This window comes from Danio rerio, chromosome 15 (genome assembly GCF_052040795.2).
Source record: "Danio rerio strain M-AB ecotype USA chromosome 15, GRCz13ab, whole genome shotgun sequence".
In the NCBI taxonomy this organism is placed as follows: Eukaryota; Metazoa; Chordata; class Actinopteri; order Cypriniformes; family Danionidae; genus Danio; species Danio rerio.
The window spans coordinates 45154044-45167045 of NC_141035.1; the positions used below are offsets into that span (position 1 = coordinate 45154044).

The 13002-nt window shown below is 35.8% G+C and overlaps 1 protein-coding gene across 18 annotated transcripts in view; it reads left to right on the forward strand.

Annotated features, from left to right (window-relative positions):
* The window catches only part of tiam1b (TIAM Rac1 associated GEF 1b), a 209083-nt gene that overhangs the window by 37888 nt on the left and 158193 nt on the right, over positions 1-13002 (forward strand). For 10 of the 18 annotated variants that reach the window (XR_015509885.1, XR_015509876.1, XR_015509879.1 and 7 more), the window contains exon 1: positions 9385-9664. The exons of the other annotated variants lie outside the window; for them this stretch is intronic. The gene's annotated coding sequence lies outside the window, so the exon portion shown is untranslated. Of the gene's footprint in view, positions 1-9384; positions 9665-13002 lie in introns of those variants that run through there. 18 annotated transcript variants of the gene reach the window in all.

Here is a 13002-nt window from a genome sequence, read left to right on the forward strand (position 1 = left end):
TAATAAACAAGCTAAATAGCCGTATGTTATATCTTATTTACACAACAGCATGTGATTTCTGTCTCTAAATGATCATGCGATTACAAATTTCTGCTCTCTGAATAGCGCATGGTGGAGTTCTACATAGCCACACCATGCTGTATGGGAATGAGAATGCGCGCCACATCTGACAGGACCGAAGCCGTATGTGCGCTTTCGTATATTATGCATGCCTACAGCATCCACCACAAAGGAAAATGATGCATGGGGGCGTCACAGCAGCTAAAACATATACAGATGCAGTGCAACCTGTTTACAGTTTATTGGTGCGACTCGCGCGAGTGATGCGCTCTCTTTGTTGCAAGTGCAGCCATTGTATTTCCAGTGTTTTGAGCTGCTGTGATGTGAACAGAGTGTTCACCCCTATCTAGGCGTCTCATTCAACCTTATGACCTCTCCCGGAAGCTCCGCGAGTCTCTTGCAAATTTATACTGTCTGCGTGATCACTATTACGCCCCAAGTCTAGGGGAAAACAACATGGGCATAATAAACGAAAAAACAAATGTATTGGGGTGGTGGATTTCCCAAACAAGACAAAAACTTAATACAAAAGATCCCCTTTTGTCGACAACCAAACTAGGACACTAAGGGTGCTTTCACACCTACACTTTTGTTTCGGAACGTATCTCCTTTGCCCAGTTAGCGCGGTTCGATTGGCATATGTGAACAGGGCAATCGCGCTCTGTTCCGCGCCAAAGTAATCGCTCTGAGATCACTTGAATAAGGTGGTCTCGGCTCGATTGAAACGAACCCTGGAGCGGATCGATTGCAGTGAGAAAGCGATCCGATCCGAGCGCGGTTATATCACAGTGTTTTATGGATATGTAATAGGCTTACGGCTATATGAAGAGAGAATTATGAGTATGTCAGGAAGTTTCGCGAGTCTCCGGATGCCCGCAAACGAGTGATGATCTCCCGGTAATCCCGCGTCTCCCTCCCGGTCCTCAAATAGGCATCGTCGCGCACCCTTCTCACCCCTCCCCACCGCGTCTCTGCTCAGACACGTCACGCGCGCGCACCCTGTCAATCACCACCAAACCACCACCTCTCCTGACAGCTGACCGGGACGCTGCAAAATAAACCCTGACACTCTGACTAATGTAAGGAGAGTTTACTCGCACGTGACTTGTTTTAGCTCTTTTGGTCCGATTATAAACTTTGCAGTGTGAAAGCGAACCACTCAAAGAGCAAAGAGCAACAATGTAACATTTGTAATCTCTGTTTCGGAACAACTGAATCGATACACAGGTGTGAAAGCACCGTAAGTTGAGAGTATATGAATAGATTTATTATAGGAAAGAATAGTGATTATAAATGAGCATCTCTTCAGGGTGGCCACAGGCCAAAATAACAAACAAAAGAATCTACAAAGTAAATGAACTAAATTACCTATAAATATTTCAAGAAAAATACAGAAAGCTTACCTTCCTCTACACATAAACATAGTCAAAAGTAATCAAATAAATAGGAAGGCCACCCCTACTGGCTCAAACTCTCAAAAGAAGGTGAACGTATGAACAATGGTACTAAATTGAATGTTGGTCGTCGGCCCGAGGGGTAAGAGAAATCCAGGAGCTCCACTCCCAGCAACGATTGCAACACAAATGAGCTCCCCGAACCCTGCCGGAAGCTCCTTTTTATACAGGCCTCCGAGACCAGCAGCCAATCAGAACACGAAATCACGCCGAAATGGGAACCTATGGGGTAACAGAAAAAACAACAACAAGGCGGGACAAAGAAAGAGACACAAGCAATACGCAATAAAAATAAATAAATAAAATAAATAAATAAATACACTTTTGTTATAACAATCCCCAAAAATGAGTTAAAATACTTCACTTCCTAATCTGCAATTGCCTCTCTGGATATACCACTAACTGTACTCAAAAAAAAAAAAAAAAAACTAATACTAATACTTTCCTTCTTAGACTTTACAGACCTGAAACTTGCCTATAGCACTTATTCATTGTTGCTCTTATAGTTGTGTAAATTGCTTCCTTGTCCTCATTTGTAAGTCGCTTTGGATAAAAACGTCTGCTTAATGACTAAATGTAAATGTAAATACCCGGAAATCATGGCAACAAGAGTTAATGAGCAAGAGAACATATCATGAGAGGCACAATGCATGATGTTACTCAGCCTTTTCTAACTTTTTTGGCCTCAAACACAGAAATTTGTTTGAAGTACACTGGAACATATAGGCATATAGACACTACGCTAAAACCACACCCACTCTCAGGAAAATGGTCATCTCTCAACAACTGTCAAACATCACTATAACCTGACTGGATGCTTCTGATGCAACCTCTAGTAACGTTCGCTTAATTGGCTTTATACAACCATACATGTTTGAGTGTGCACAGCATTGCATCATCAAGCCACCTTTTTAGCCACGCCCCAAAAAATCCTTAACACAGAATTGGTGGAAAACCTCATAACAGTTGAACTCCACAATTCAGTATAGATTAGTCTTGTAATGTCTTGTACATACCTGTAATGTGTATTCAACAATACATTTCCAGCATTTATTAAGTGTTTATAATCAATTCTCAGACTTCTCTTTACTCAGACAAGCCTTTTTCTGGCATATTATGTTTTATTTTTGCTGATTAATCATTCCTCAGATCATTCTAATGTAATATATTTCTTAGTATTGGGAGTTTGTTGTGGTTTTCAGGAACTTTGGGTGGATACAGTACATACATTTAGACACGATTAAATAAATCAGTGAGACTGAGACATAATACAAACAACATAAAATTATGCATATAAATCATAATGAAAATTGTGTAAATGTGCAAACTCTCAGAAATAAAGGTACAGGATCTGGGGCAGTACCTTTTCAAAAGATACATATTTGTACCCAAAGAATCCACAGTGGTACCTCAAAGGTACATACTAGTACCCAACTGTACCCAAGAAGTTCCTTTGAAATACTATTATTGACCCTTTAAGCCTGATTTATACTTCTGCGTCAGGTAACTGGCGTAACCCACTGCGCATGCAACGCGCGTGGCTGTGCATTTATACTTCTGCGTGCTGTCTCTGTTGGTCTGCATTAACACTTCCGAAACGCTAGTTGGCAGTGAGGTGTAAATGTTCCTCTGTGTCGAGTTTCTTCTCTGCTTTTTTGCTTTTCCTGAACACTTCCGGGATGTACAAGTGGCTCAAACTCGCTCATTTTGAGGCAGGAACCGGCGGACGTGCAACAACTTTAACTATGAGGTAAACACAAAACAAAACTTTCCATCCGGAGCTCCTTCATGGGACTCCACACTTGTAAACAATCGCTCGCACCATTCGCGCAGCTCCCGGTCCCGCCCAGACTCGTCAGCGCTACCAAGCCGACCAAACACAGAGCTTACGCTACGCGTCGTTGCGACGTGTAGTTACATTTTTTGAGAGGTGCACGTCAGTGACGGCCACGGCGAAGGGCTATGTGTCAGCACCGTAGCATACGCCAGCGTTTGACGCAAAAGTATAAATCAGCCTTTAGGGACAAATTGGTACCTTTTGAAAAGGGACTGCCCCAGTGACAGTTCCTGTACTCTTATTTCTAGGATTGTGCATTAAAGACTATATGAATAACTATATAAATCAAATGTTTAATCATAATTAATAAGGATTAATGACATCCAACATAAAAGTTTGTTTTGTGTATTTCTATTAAAATGTGTACTGTGCATATAAACAAAATATGAACAACTAAATAACTAAATAAACAGCATTACTAAAGGCGATACTCTTTTCAGTAACGATTAAGACAAGGCAAGGTTATTTATATAGCACATTTCATACACAGTGGCAATTTAAAGTGCTTTACATAAACAAGATTAAAAGAAACAAGTAAAATAAAAATAAAAAGGAATAATAAAAATTAGTAAAAAAAACCCCATAAAAACAGGTAAAATGTGATATAAAAGAATGAGTAATCAAGCGAAGTACTGTTTCCCCCGTTACAACGTCATTGTCGTTACTGACAATAAAATGTGTGTTAGTAAAATTGAGAACACACATGCATGCTTATATTTGAAAAAAAGTTTATTTATATTTCAACATAAACTCATTCTGAAAATCCCTATATACATTTCTGGAGATTGCGAATTATGTAGCCATGTAGGTACGTATGGCTGCATTTCAACTTTAAAACGAATGCTACGGGGCAGTATGGCAGTGTTTCTTTTAGCGCTTACCAGCTTGAAGCTTGGCTGAAGCATATGGACGGCTTTCGCGCTGTTACCAGTTTGTTCAGTTAACTCGCCATGTACGTTGGCGGACTTGAGAGGCTAAGAGGAGTTGACCACGACAATGGGGTTCGAGTCTGGTGAAGAACAGTTTCAGAAAGCAGGTAAAACAAAAACATAAGCAAAAAAATAAATAAACAAGTAAATAACAGGGTGAGAATGTAGTAAATGTGTTCAGCTTTTCTTTTTCTGGATTGCTTTTGGATTTTTTCAGGAAAACTGTCGGTTGGGTTTAGGAAAGGCGTTGGGTTTGTCAAATGGTGCTTTTGAAAACACTATTGGTTGGGTTTAGAGAATGAAAATGGGGGATCAGTTGATTGGTCAGTTAGTCAGTCATTCAGTCTGTCATTCATTCACTCTACAGCGGCCTCTGGTTGATTTATGTGAGAACAGCAGGCACGAATGGCACTCGCAAGAAAAAAGTGAGATCTGAAAAAGCATACACAGCGCCCTCTAGTGGACTTACGTGAGAACAGCAGGCGCGAATGGCACTCACGAGAGAAATTTGAGATCTGAAAAAGCATACACAGCGCCCTCTGGTGGATTTACTTGAGAACAGCAGGCGCGAATAACACACGAGAGAACTTCGAGATCTGAAAAAGCGTACACAGCGGCCTCTAGTGGATTAGCGAAAACAAAAACTCCAATAAAATGTAGCTCCTGGGACATATTTGGCACTCTCCAGAAATGTATATAGCGGTACATTTTCAGAATGAGCTTCGGTTGTTATATTTAGAAATAAATTATATGTGATACAAATTATATATGAACGTAAATATCTATGTAACAAAATTGATTTGCATCACATATCACATAGATATGATAATTAACACAATAATTATTAATACATAATACACATGCATATTTTATGTCAAAATAAATTTTTATTTTGGATGTGGTTAATCACAATTAATTTTTGCCCAGCACTAATAAAGTTTTTAATTAATAAGCATTGTATCTGTAACTGAAGGATGCTGGCAACGGAGTTGGGGGTCCACGTGCAGTTTATTAACCAGAGAATGATCAGGCAGGCAGCAGTCAAACAGGTGCAAACAGTATAGGGGTAATCCAGAAGCATAGTCAAAGTCACAGACGAAGAGGTTGATACAGACGGCAAACAACATACACAAGAAAACAAGGCTAAGATCAAACACAGAAAGACTTAAAGAATTGCTTTGTGATATTACAGATGAACAGTTAACAAGACTCAGCCAAGTGTGTGTGTGTGCAAGTGTGGTGTATAAATAGTCTTTGTAATAAGTCCTTGATCGGCTTCCAACTGTGTGTAATCATCAGAGAACCGGAACAGGTGTGTGTGTGAGTTGCGTGATGGGAAATGTAGTTCATAAAGTGACAGAATTGTAGTCCGGGTGTAGTCTAGGTGTGTGTTCACCAGCGATCCAGGCTTGCAGATTGTGACAGTATCTATATATTTTAGGAAGGACTAACACATTAACAGAACTGTTTTGGTTATTATAAGCATAAAAGCAGGTAGCAATTGATGTGCTAGTTATTTACGATGGATATCGCCTGAGGAAAAACCTGTTTTTATGTTTAGATGTTCTAGTGCACAGAGATGTGTGGCGTCTGCCTGAGGGTCAAGTGTTGAGTTGTTGATGTTATTATATTATGGTATTATGTTATAGAACTGAGTCTGTCATGTTTAGTGTTAGTGATTGGCTGTTTTTTTAGAGCATGTAAAAGTGTGTCCCTGTCTGAAAATGAAATGCCCTCTCATTCAGTGTGTGTTGTGGCGACGGCTGTGTCTAGAGCTTTCCGTCTCTGGGTTAAAGCAGTCTCCGTCTGGCCCCGGGCGTCTGCTGCTCTGTATGCAAAGCAGATCGCAGATCACATGATCCTAAACACTGTAGCCACTGCCTGCCGTCCCAGAATACCTACTCAAGGTGTGTGCGTGTGTGTGTGTGTGTGCTGAAATTGCCAGGCTCGTCATCATTGACGTCTGCGTCTCTCTCTTCCTTCGGTTCTGGTGCTATGACAACAACACCACTGCCTCTACCAATCACACCTCTATCTTCACTCAGACATATGCGTGCTCTTCTGTCCAAATATTCACATTTAACCTCTTCGGAATGGTACTGTGGCAAATAATAGGTGTTCTTTGTAGAGGTCAGGGATAATGTGTTGTAGCAAGTCGTGATGGGTGATTACTGAAAATATGGGTTATGTTTATAGGTGAAAATATATAGTTTGGGGAAAACTAAATGTATACATTTTCATATTTATATTTGTTGCAGGACTATATTTTCATATTTATATATGTTGCAGGACTATATTTTCATATTTATATGTGTTGCAGGACTATATTTTCATATTTATATATGTTGCAGGACTATATTTTCATATTTATATGTGTTGCAGGACTATATTTTCATATTTATATGTGTTGCAGGACTATATTTTCATATTTATATATGTTGCAGGACTATATTTTCATATTTATATGTGTTGCAGGACTATATTTTCATATTTATATATGTTGCAGGACTATATTTTCATATTTATATGTGTTGCAGGACTATATTTTCATATTTATATATGTTGCAGGACTATATTTTCATATTTATATGTGTTGCAGGACTATATTTTCATATTTATATGTGTTGCAGGACTATATTTTCATATTTATATATGTTGCAGGACTATATTTTCATATTTATATGTGTTGCAGGACTATAGTTTCATATTTATATATGTTGCAGGACTATATTTTCATATTTATGTGTGTTGCAGGACTATATTTTCATATTTATATATGTTGCAGGACTATATTTTCATATTTATATATGTTGCAGGACTATATTTTCATATGTATATGTGTTGCAGGACTATAGTTTGGGGAAAAATAAATGTATACATTTTCATATTTGTACAAGTTGCAGGAGTCTACAGGATGCTTTACAATATTATATTTGTGCAAATACATTAGATTAGTCAGCGCTTAAGCCACACTCTGAACTATTCTAACAAAATAGGAAAACTGTCCAAAAATTAGTAGCCCAGTTTTAAACGTAGGCGAATAATCAAGAGAAACTAAAATCAAAAAACATTTTTAGTGTTTTATTAGTGTTTCCTTTTGGATTTTTTTCAAGTTGTGGCGGCAGGCCTTTTTTACACAAATCTACCAACTACCTGTGGCGTTATTTCAATGACAAATGTCGTGAGCGCAGTATTACAAGTCGAGATCGCATTTATATAATAGCCTACGAGCATGCAGATCTCTTTGCTTGCACGCCAATTTCCTCTGCTCGTGCACAAAACTTCTTGCACGCCCCCTCAGATATACACTGCTCAAGCGCAGATCTTCTTGGGCGCTCTTAAATAAACGCTGCTGAAGTGCGATTTAGTGCGTTTGTGTAACAAGTGTGTCTCCAACACTTATTAGATTTGCTAGGAATATTTATGAATGTCTCCAATAGACCTACAGAGCGATATTTATGAGTCCTGAAGTAACGGCTATACATCATGTTTGACGTTTGGCCTCACGCATCCCGCACCTGTCAGTCAGTCAGTCAGTCAATCAGCACATAACCTTAAAGTGTTAAACAAATAACGCACAGCACTACTATGCTAACAGAAAAGATTGCGCTGTTATAATTCATTTACTTTTTAATATGTTTTGGTACGATTATCACCCGCTATTAAAAAAAAAAAAAACACTACTGAATGTTTTGAATAAAAAGCTGTAGGATTGTGGGATCAATTTTGGCGTGGCGCCTTGCCATGGAAGAATGAATGTAGCGGAAACCATATATATATATATATATATATATATATATATATATATATATATATATATATATATATATATATATATAAGTGCACCCCTCACGAATCTATCTTTTAAATTTATATTTTTAATAGGAAGCAATACAATATTATTTTTTGTGCATATACATTAGATTAGTCAGTACTGAAGAAAAATCTGGAGCTTATCTAACAAACGGTCCAATACACCCAAATTTATGTTATAGAAAAATATTAAATACAAATTTTAAAAAAGGGGAAAAATCAAGAGAAGCAAAAAAAGAGAAAAGTTTTGTTTAAATTCTGTGGGTTTTAACATTTTTTGCAAGGTTTAGCTTGGATTTATTTGTATTATCTTTAAATTTATAAATATGTTTGGTGACTAAAATATTATTTTCATTAATATATCTGTTTAATAAATCTGTTTTGTTTAAATGCACCAAAATACATTGCCCATATTCACTGAGAAATGGATCAAAATATTCATTTTCAAATTGGGGTGTACTCAACATCGCATTTACACAAGAATTCAAACCCGCCTCTCTGAAGTGCAGGCTCCGCCCACTCCTCACACCCAGTCACCAGAGCTCCACCCACAACTGAGGAACTTTTCTGACAAAGAATTTCACACTAGAGCACATTTTACAGGAGAGTAAAAAAGTTATGGTGACTAAAATATTATTTTCATTAATATATCTGTTTAATAAATCTGTTTTGTTTAAATGCACCAAAATACATAGCCCATATTCACTGAGAAATGGATCAAAATATTCATTTTCAAAATGGGGTGTACTCAATTATGCTGAGCACTGTATATAATACATTCCTACAGTATTATAATGACATCAAATTATATATTTATAAAATGTGAAACCAACAGTTTTGTATTAATTAAAAAAACATATGTCTAAGGGTAGAACTTTGATTTATATTTTAACATATTAATACCAAAGTAAAAAAAAAAAAAACATTCATTGCTGTAGTATACAGCAACACTGAGAATAATGTTAACACGAAAAAAGAACACAAAAAGATATAACTATCCAAAACAAACAAACAAACAAAATTAAATTGTCAAGACACATGATAGAAATGAAGACTATAAATCATAAAGAAGTCCAAATATTACAATTACAAAAGTCCCTAAATGAAGCTTATTTAAAATAACAACTTTTTTACTCTCCTTTAAAATGTGCTCTGGTGTGAAATTCTTTGTCAGAAAAGTTCCTCAGCTGTGGGTGGAGCTCTGGTGAATAGGTGTGAGGAGTGGGCGGAGTCTGCACTTCAGAGAGGCGGGTTTGAATTCTTGTGTAAATGCGATGCTCTCCGCAGGCTCATTATAGCAGAGCCGTTCAGACAGACCACAAGCATTCCTGCTCCCGATCTCACAGTCGATCCCGGACACAAGGAAAGGGGGAAGGGGAAGGTGTGTGGGAGAAGGGGAGGAGGAAGAAGGACACAGCCTCCCGTCTCAAGCTGTTTCAGTTCCCGCTCGCTCACGTGGGAGTCGGTATGTTTTGGTGTTTGAGGAGGAATGTAGACGGCACTGCAGGATACATGAGGTTTTAGAGAGGACGCATGTCAGCGGGACACACGATCGCCTTCTGGGAAACAAGGTGAGACGTTTGTGTGCCTGTTTGGTGTGGCGGCGTCTTTGGGCTTGTGTTGATGCTGTTTGGTGGAAGAGACTTGGTATTAGCTGAAGACCTCCAGAATATTTGTTCCCCAATTTCTTTTTAACGGAGAGAAGATTTTTCCAATACATTTCTAAACATAATAGTTTTAATAACTTATTTCTAATAACTGATTTATTTTGTCTCTGCCATGATGACAGTAAATAATATTTGAGTAGATATTCTTCAGGATACTAGTATTCAACTTAAAGTGACATTTAAAGGCTAAATTGGTTTAATTTGGCAATGTACAGTAATTAGGCGGGTCAGTGTATAACTGGTTTATTCTGTAGACCAGTGGTTCTCAAACTATGGTACGTGTACCACTGCTGGTACACATGTTTCTTTCTAGTGGTACGCGTAGGAATGAAATGTCATGTACATGCTACACACATTTCAAAATTTATCAAAAATGATGTATATGATATGTTATATATTACATATAGCCTATATTTCTAAGCTAATCTGCCACAATTTTTAACTGTGCAAAGTTGTAGCTGCTTTACTGGGCCTACTTCGCTACTGTGTTTCAATACTGCTCATTTTGGTGGAGTGACAATTATTTTCTGAGGTGGTACTTGATGAAAAAAGTTTGAGAACCACTGCTGTAGACAGTTGGAAACAAATAATGCTTAAAGAGGCTAATGATATTGACCTTCAGATGTTTTTTTAAAAAAAAACTGCTTTTATCCTAGCCCAAATAAAACAAATAAGACTTTCTCCAGGAGAAAAAAAAATATTATAGGAATTACTGTGAAAATTCCTTGCTTTGTCTGGAAATATTTGAAAAAGAAAATAAAAATTCACAGAAGAGAATTTTGAATTCGACTATAGAGAAAAGGATTTCTTACATTACAACAGCGCTGTCTGTCTGTATGCATGACTTTGTTTGAGAAGCTTGTTCAGAGAAGCTTTTTGACTTGCTAAATGAGGGTTTGCATTGGTAAAACGTTAATATCATTGCATATTTTATGTTGGTTTTTATGCTCTGAATATGTGGTTTTGTATTGTTGCACTTCTTTTTCTTTAGGTCAGATTTCTTAACTTTAGGTTTATACCTCTAGGGGTTTCATGAATCAGATATATCTGTATTGTCATGTAATTTAGCAAATAGATATATAAACAATGGATGCTTTTAAACAAAGCAATTTTAATATATTTTAAATAGAATCAAATCTTTGTTTTTGTTCACTTAATTTCACTCAAAAAACACAAAATTATTCACTCAAAATTAGTTTAATCACTCAGAATTTTTAAAAAATATGTCAAATATTTGTACTTTTTTTTCTTTTAATTCCTCATGGCAATTTTCTGCTCGGACAGTATTTATTAAATTTATAGATGTTAATTCTAAAATATTAAATAATGTACTGTAAGAATAGTATTCTTCATGATTTAATTTTTATAAAACATTTGAATCAAGTTAGAATAAAAACATATTAGATTGTTATAGTTTATAGTATTACATTAATAAAAGTTGTTTAATCAAGTGTAAACTATCTTTATAATATTATTACAACTCTTAATACACTAGGTGGGAATAACTTGATAAGTCTGAATCATGTTGAATATTGTATAATCTTTATCAGAACACTGAATGTGATGAAAAATACTTGTGATTTTCTGATATATAACATATACATTGTACAGACATATCTGTTCACCCTAAATTTAAATGTAATACTCTGCCAAAATCTACTGTTTAATAGAATTATATGGAAAGTTCCTTTATATTAATGGAGTACATTGTGCCCTATTTTCCCTTTGTGTGTTTGAAGCGTGCTTGTTTGAGCACATTCTTTTTGGAGTTAAAAGCCGTTTTAAACCTCTGAAAGATTTGCGTTGAATTCCTGGTGATGCTCTACATGGAAATATGATCCTGTTGAAAACCTAATAGTCCTATTGTGAACTAAATGTCCTTCAGACCCACTTGTTGTTATGTTGGAATTCCAGATTTCAGATCAAAAATATGGAAAATTCTTTCTAATAGGATTTCTTTGACATGTATGTGTTATATTTTGATTAAAATCTTTTTTTTGTTGCTTAACTATAACATGTTGTTTATTGTTAATTACATGCTGAAAAAACAACAGATATTTTAAAGATTGCTATGGTCTTGTGGTCTTAAATGCTAATTGAACTGGTAGTTAATGACCGGACATCAACACACAAACCTGGGTTTATAAAGACTTCATTCATTTATTTATTTTCATTCGGCTTATTTATTAGGGGTCACCACAGTGGTATGAACCGCCAACTATTCCAGCATATGTTTTGCACAGTGGATGTCTTTCTTCAACCATTTATGTGTTATATTTGGATTATTGGATCTGGATTAACATTTTTAAAGTATTGTATTCATAAAAATGTGTTACAATTAACACTTGATAATGTTAAGTTGTATGAGATATTATGTGAACTGAAAAAAGGAAAACATACTGGTGTTTTGAATCCAATTATGCATTAACTTTACAGATATGTTCAAAATATGGTTTTGGATTTTAATTTGAATTAAAATCTTTGTTGTTTTTCAAAATAAGTTTTTAAGTTGCTCAATTCTAACCTGTTGCATATCATCAATTACATCCTGCAAGAATGATGGATAATTAAAAGCCCATCTTGTGTCCTAAATGCTAATTGGTAGTTAATGACCAACATCAACACACAACCCTTTATTTATAAAATTCTTTATCAGAACACTGAAAAAAGGGAAAAAAATACTGATAATTTACTGTTAGGACACTATTTAAAAGTTTACAGACTGTTAACCCTAAAATAAACATAATAAACTGCAAAACAAAGCATATCTTTCATGATTTTTCAACATAAATATTCATAAAAATGTGTTAAAATTGCATTATTATGTGTTAAAATTGCATTAAATTGAGTCTTGTTTAATATTATGTACTCTTTATTGAAACGCTAAAATTTAGAAAACACTGGTAATTTGAATCAGATTATCTATTAATTGTATAGATATGTTCAAAATATGACTAATACTTTCCATCAGGATTTTTTGACCATCTATGTGTACTATTTGGGATAAAATAGTTGTTTTTCAGAAATAGTTGTTGTTTTATAGTTGCTCAACTCTAACCTGTTGCATATGATCTATTACATCCTAAAAAAATAACAAATATTTAGAAGTTTGTTATCATCTTATGGTCCTAAATGCTAATTAAACTGAACCAAACGTCAACACAGACCTGGGTTTATAAAGATTTATAGAATCTTAATCAGAGCACTGGAAAAAAAGGGAAAAAATACTGATAAGTTACAGC